This window comes from Hirsutella rhossiliensis, assembly GCF_020360975.1.
Source record: "Hirsutella rhossiliensis strain HR02 chromosome Unknown scaffold00003, whole genome shotgun sequence".
NCBI classification, from domain to species: Eukaryota; Fungi; Ascomycota; class Sordariomycetes; order Hypocreales; family Ophiocordycipitaceae; genus Hirsutella; species Hirsutella rhossiliensis.
In genome coordinates this window covers 6,432,221-6,438,780 of record NW_025408669.1, presented here as the reverse complement: position 1 = coordinate 6,438,780, position 6,560 = coordinate 6,432,221, and positions in this window count along the sequence as shown.

The window sequence follows — 6,560 nt, the reverse complement described above, 5'->3', positions numbered from 1 at the left end:
AAGGCGACCCTTATAGTTAACTAATAGATCTAGCTAGCTAACGTTATAGGGGCGCTAGGTAAGATAGTAAGCTAGAAAGCGGTAGGTCTAAATAGCGTCCCCTTAAGGTTTATTAAGAAGTATAGCCTAGCCTTAGTCTAGTAACTAGCTATAATCTTTAACGCCTATACCTAACTCTTATATTTCTTAGGTTAGTTTTATAGCGTAAATATAATAGTTATTTAAAAGCTAGGTAAGAGGCTAGACGCCTATTATATAGTAGGGGGTTAGAGACTAATTTCCCTCCTACCTATAGTAGGAAAAGTACTTAAGTAGATACTAGCCTAAAAGATCGCGGGAGTAGCGGAGGCGAATAGTATCCTATTAAACGGATAAATAAGGAATAAAAGGGAACGCTTTATAGAGGTAGCGATCTTACTAATAACGGAACTAATATATATAATATAAGCTTAAAAAGATATTATATTATTCCTATAGCTAGATATTAAAGGCATATTTAATATAGTTAACTATAATAAGCTTATAAGGGAACTAGAGCTTAAAGGATACCCTAGGTAGCTTATAAGCTTAATATAGAGCTTTATAAGCGATAAAAGATCGACCCTTTACTTTAATAAAAAGACCTTAAAGCTAACTTAAGTATTAATAGGAGTCCCTTAAGGCTCCCCTTTATCTTTAATCTTATTTCTATACTATATAACCCCCTTATATAAAAAGCTTAGTATAATATATAGTATTTATATTATTAGCTTTACCGACGATATAAATATAGTTAGTATTAGACCTAATAAGGCTATTATAGTAGTACGCTTAAAGGAAGCTTAAAGGGTATACGCGGAATAAGCGACTAAGTTTATAGTTACTTTTAAACTATCGAAGAGCGAATTACTATACTTTATATAAAGGAGATAAGCGATAATAACGCTAGTTTACTTTAGGGCTAATATAGTAACTCTAGTCTAAGAGGCTTACCTACTAAGGGTTTAGGTATACCGGAAACTACGCTAAAAGGTATACTTAAAATAACTCTAAGTAAAGTTAAAGTGCTAGACTATAGCCTTAACTAAGCTCGCGGCGTCTATATAAGGCTATACCTTACTATGCGCTAAGGAAGTCTATAGTAAGGTAATCCGGTCCTTAATCTCCTACGCTATAGTTATATTCTATAAGATAACGCCTATAAGGGGGAAACTACGTAGAATCGCGTAGGACCTTACCTAAGACTAGTTAGCTTACCTTTAGGTAGTAATAGGCGCCTACTACGCGACCTTAGTCTACTAAGTTAAAGCGGAGGTATAGGTACCTTTAATTAACCTCTACTTAAACTAAAGAATAATAGATACCCTTTAGAGGCTAAAGGACTTAAGGCTCTTAGGCTAAATCTAACGCGCGTTTAACGCGGTCGTAGGTATACTTAAAAGGAGGCGATGCTAAAGAGAAGGCAGACCCTTAGCGGCACTACCTCTAGGTAGAACTCCCTTTATAGAGGAGATAAGGGGGGTCTAGAGCTAGATAAGATTAAACGACCTCTTAGATAAAGCTAAGTCGCTTAAAAGGCTAAATAAGGAATAGGCCGCTTAATAAAACGCTAAGGAAGACGCGATCTAATAATACTAAACTACCCTCTACCCCGCTAACTTCCCGCCTTAGTTTAATAAGGTAATAACGCTAGACCGTTATAAGGGCCTCCTTAAGTATATTAGTATAGTAATTACTTAGATATATATAGGAAAGATTAAGCTTAACGACTTCTTCTTTAACTAATAGGTCCTTAGCGTAGTTTCGCTAATATATACTTATAGATAAAGATAGGATATTATTTACTATATAATAATCGACTATCTATTAATAGTAAAGGTAAGGAAGTCCCTCTTAATATAGGCTTAGGATATAGGTAATATAAGAGCGGGCCTTTAAAGGAAAAGGATAGCGGCGCCGTTAGTATAATAGTTCCTCCGCTTAAGTAGGCTCCGTTAGTTTAACTTAGCTTAGAGGCTATATATAAATATACTAGATAATAGAGCCGGGGTCGCGCTAAGGATAAAGTAGCCTTAACTAAGACTACCTTAGCTAACTACTTCCCCTATTAAGGCGACCTAGGAAAGGAGAGGACTTATAATTATAAGACTATAGCTTTAACTAAACTAAACCTAAACTAAGCGTAAACCTCGCTAATTAAACTATAGACCGAATAAAACTAATATAACCTAACTAAACTAACCTTAATAGCTATAGAATAAGACCTACTACTAAAAGACTATAACTAAATAAGACTTAACTTAGAACTAAACTAAGATAAAGCTAATAACTAGCCCCCTCTTAAACTATAACCCTAGCCTAGCTTATTAATAATAACGTCTACCTTATTATCGTAGCGGGAATAATAAGACCCCCTTAAAGTAGTATATAGAGTATAAGAGGGAGTAACCTAAGGCTTATAAGGAGTATAGGGACTACTACCGCTATAAGAACCCTAATAACGACTAGATAAACCTAACCCTAAACCTAAACTAAAGCTAGCTTAAATAGCTAGCTAATAAGATAAAGTAACGACTAAGGTCTATACTAAGGTAAGACCTATACTAGCGGCGGTATAAAGGCGTTCGCTATAGCCTATACTATAACCTTAGATCTAGTTAAGGTTAAGATTAATAATAATTTCGGCTAGGACTAAACCGCGACGGCTATAAAGACGCTACTAAATAAAGTTAAGAGCGTTAGTAAGATCGGTAGGCGACGTAAGATAAGGACGCTTTAAGGCGGGCTCGGCGCTAAGAGAACTACTAGGCTATAGCTCGGCGTCGGAGGGAGATATAGTTAGCTCCTAAGCTAGCTCCGCGACGGCCGCGGGTATAGATACCTTAGCCTTAGCCTTAGATAGGGCCTTAAATATAGCTACCGCCTTACCCTTACCTTTACCCTTCCCTTTATTAAAAGGGACTAGGGCTAGAATAGGCTTAGTAAGACTAATAAGATTAAAACCGCTATCCTTAGCGTTAAGGCCGTCGCTAGTAATAAGATAGAAATAGTTAGTAAGATCGTTAACTATTATAAGAGTCTTTTAAGTAACTAAGAGCGACTTAGGCCTAACCTAAGCTAGGGTCTTAATAGCGTCGCTAAACTTACTTAAGTACTTCTCTAAGGACTTATATACATAGCGGGTATTATTTATAAAATAGGTAAAAGCTAATATAAGCGTCTCTATATTCTTAGCGACTATAGCTAGACTAAGGGCGGACTCGCTTAACGCGCCCTTACCTTTAGTAGTAAGGGCCTTTTAACTAGCGCGAATATAAGTTTCTAAAGTAGCGCGATAAAAGCGCTCTTATACTAAACCCTTAATAAGGAAAGGGCTATTAACCTTAGACTATACTTAGTAAAGGGTACTAGCGGCCTTCTTACCTTTAAAGGTAATCTAGAATATAGATTAGCACCGAACTTAGATAGTACTATAGCGGGAAGGGGATACTTACTTAGTAATAAGACTAGTTAAAGTTAGCGTAAGCGATATATACTTTAGCCTTTATAGCTATTAAATTTAGTAAAAATACTAAAGGTAGGACTAACCTAGGATAAAGCTAGGATTAATATATATAAGACTAGTTTTAATAGCTAGCGAAGGACTTATAGGTAAGCTTATTAATAAGACGCTTAATATATATAAAATATAGGATAGAGCGCTCCGATCTTACTACTATAGCGACTTTCTTATAAGAAAGGGGTTTTAAAGGAGGCAAGCCGCTACCATCTAAGTTAGCTTCTTAGTTAGATATTATAACGCGACGATAAGCGAATTAAATATAGTACTAAAGAGACCTAGAGTTATAGAAATAAGGTAAGCGAGGTAGTAGTTAGGCCTATAAAAGAGATAGATAATAGAAGGATAGGAGGAGGTATATATAAAACTAAGGGGGGAGGGTAGGTATATATAAGCGTAAGCTAGGCGCGCGTAATTAATAACTATAAGATAGAAGATAAATATAGGCCGCCGCCCCCTTAATTAAGAAGTCGCGTAGCTAAATAGGAACCGATTTATAATTAGCGGAGCCGGCTAACCGAATTTCGATTAGCCGGCCCTACCTAGGAGCAACCTATACTAGCGCCTAGCCTAGTAACCGGATATTACCTGCCCTACTAACTAACGGACCGATAAGCCGACGCGACCGCGGCTACGCGGCTATAACGCGGGAGCTAGGGTAAATAGAGGCGCCTATAAGTCGGGCCCTTAGAGAGAGACTACTACCTATAACCCTAGGCCCGGGCTAGCAAGCCTAGGCCGCGGCCGCTTAGGATAGTAGCGGCTATAGCCTAAGAGGGCCTACGCTAAGATATAACTTTATAGGAGGAGCCCGCGGTAGCCGGCGTAAATTTCCTATATACTACTACTACGACCTCGTTTAAGGTAGACCTATACTAAAAAAGGGGAGGGTTTTCCCTTAGGCACTTTAGTTTTTCCCTCTTATTTAATATTAAAGTTCTAGATACCTTTAGCTAGGTCCCTAGCGTAATCTTAATAATAATAATATATCTATCTAATTATAGTTAAGGTTAAATTATATCGCGAAGTATAGCTTAATTTTATAGTTCTTAGAGATATCCCTTAGTATAAGAGACTAAGGAAGCTAAAAATACTTAGTATAAAAGAAGAATAAAGGAGCTAAAAAAGGTATATAAGGGGAAGTATAAGTAGTAAGAAATAAGATAGATATACTAGTAACGGCTAAAAAGGTAGGGAAAAACTAGTAAAAAGCTTAGTAGTTAAAAGGATATTAATAGCTTTTATAAGTAGGATCTTTTTTATTAATTAAGATATTAAATAGGTATAAAAGGGGGCGTTAAATAAAGGAAAGAAGGAAAAAAAGGCAATATAATAATTACTCCTTTATATTTATTACTACTCTTATAAGAATTAAATCTCTTTACCTTACTTATCTAACCCCTTACTTTTAATTTTATCTTTATATATTTTATATATACTTTTTATATCTCTCTATATAAGAGTTATAAGCCTAGGAAGAATAGTATTCTTATACCTTTTAGCTACTATAAAAAGTACCTTTCTTATATCCTTTATAGCTTCCTTTTACCCTTTTTATTAAAAAACCTAATTTTTACTTAACTTTTCTACCCTTCCTTATAATAATATCGAAAAACGACTCCTTTACTACCCTTATAGTCTATAAGACGATTCTTATAAAGCCCTAAGATTAAGATAAGTAAGTAAAAGAGCTATAGGTTTATATAGATAGAACTATTTATAATTTAGTCTTCTTTAATAAGTAGGACCCTCTTAAGCCCCCTTTTTATCCTAAGGTAATAGACTTTATAAAGGGAGCTACCCTCTTTTTTAAACTAACCTCTATATAATAAAGAGCTTTTTTTACTATCTTAGGCGACTATAAGAGTTACTAAAAAAAGTACCTCTATAAGATAAAGCTACTAACTACTATACGTATAGTAATAATAGAATCTATTAATACTATAAAGCTAATCTCTCTTTAAGAGGAAGAGACTCTTAAGTAATAGCTTTTAAAGCTTAAGATATTAATAGCTCCCTTAAGAGGCTATATAACTAACTATATTAAGAAGACTTATACAGCCTACCTAAGAGCCTTTTTTACTAAGACCCTACTAGCTTCTTTATAGCTAGCTAAGTAAGAAGAAATCCTTAAGGAAGCTAACTAATACTTCCTAATAAAAGCTCTTTCTAGCTAGTAGCTATAAGATATATCTCTACTAATAAAGCCTATTAATAATAGTTACTTAACTATCTTTTAAGAAGCTAGCTAGGAACTAAATAAAGAGGCTATTAAAGTATAATAGTAAGTAGTCTTATTTCTTTATAGCTAGTACTCGACCTAGATAGTTTAACTTATAGCCCTTATAGCTATAGCCCTTACTACTACTACTATAACTATTACTTCTTTAGCTCCTCCTCCCTTAAGAGCCTTAACCTTATCTTTAACGGCTGCCTTAGTCCTAGCCCTAGCTCTACTTACTACTTTAGGCCCGGTCCTATTAGTTAGACCGGCCCGACTAGTCCCTTAATAGACCTTTTAGTTTATTAGTTAAAAATTAAGGAACTAGTCGAAATTAAACTTCTTTATTAAAGTTAGTAATAAGGGGTAAAAAGGGGGGGTTTTTAAGTAGACCTTTTAAAAGGGGATAAGGATTCCTTAAAGAGATAACGTATAAAGAGGAATTAACCTACCTACTAAGTATATAAAAAGCCCTATCGGCTAGAAGACTATTCGTAGGTCTTTAAGGAAAACTAACTTAAAGGAATTAACCCTTTAAAGAGACTATAAGAAATAGTATAATAGTCTCTTAAAGAGGACCCTTTATTATAAAAGAAGATAGATAAGATTTAGGTTACTAAGAAATAGTAACTAATAATAACGCTGCCTTTATTTAAGCCGTAAATTTAAGGAAAAATCGTTAGTATAGTAAATCTAGTATTTATCTTCCTTATAGATTAATAAGGCTAAGACTAACTATTAAGACCCTTTAACTATCCCCTGCGAAAATTAGCTATCCTTAACTTTAATACTTCCTTTAAT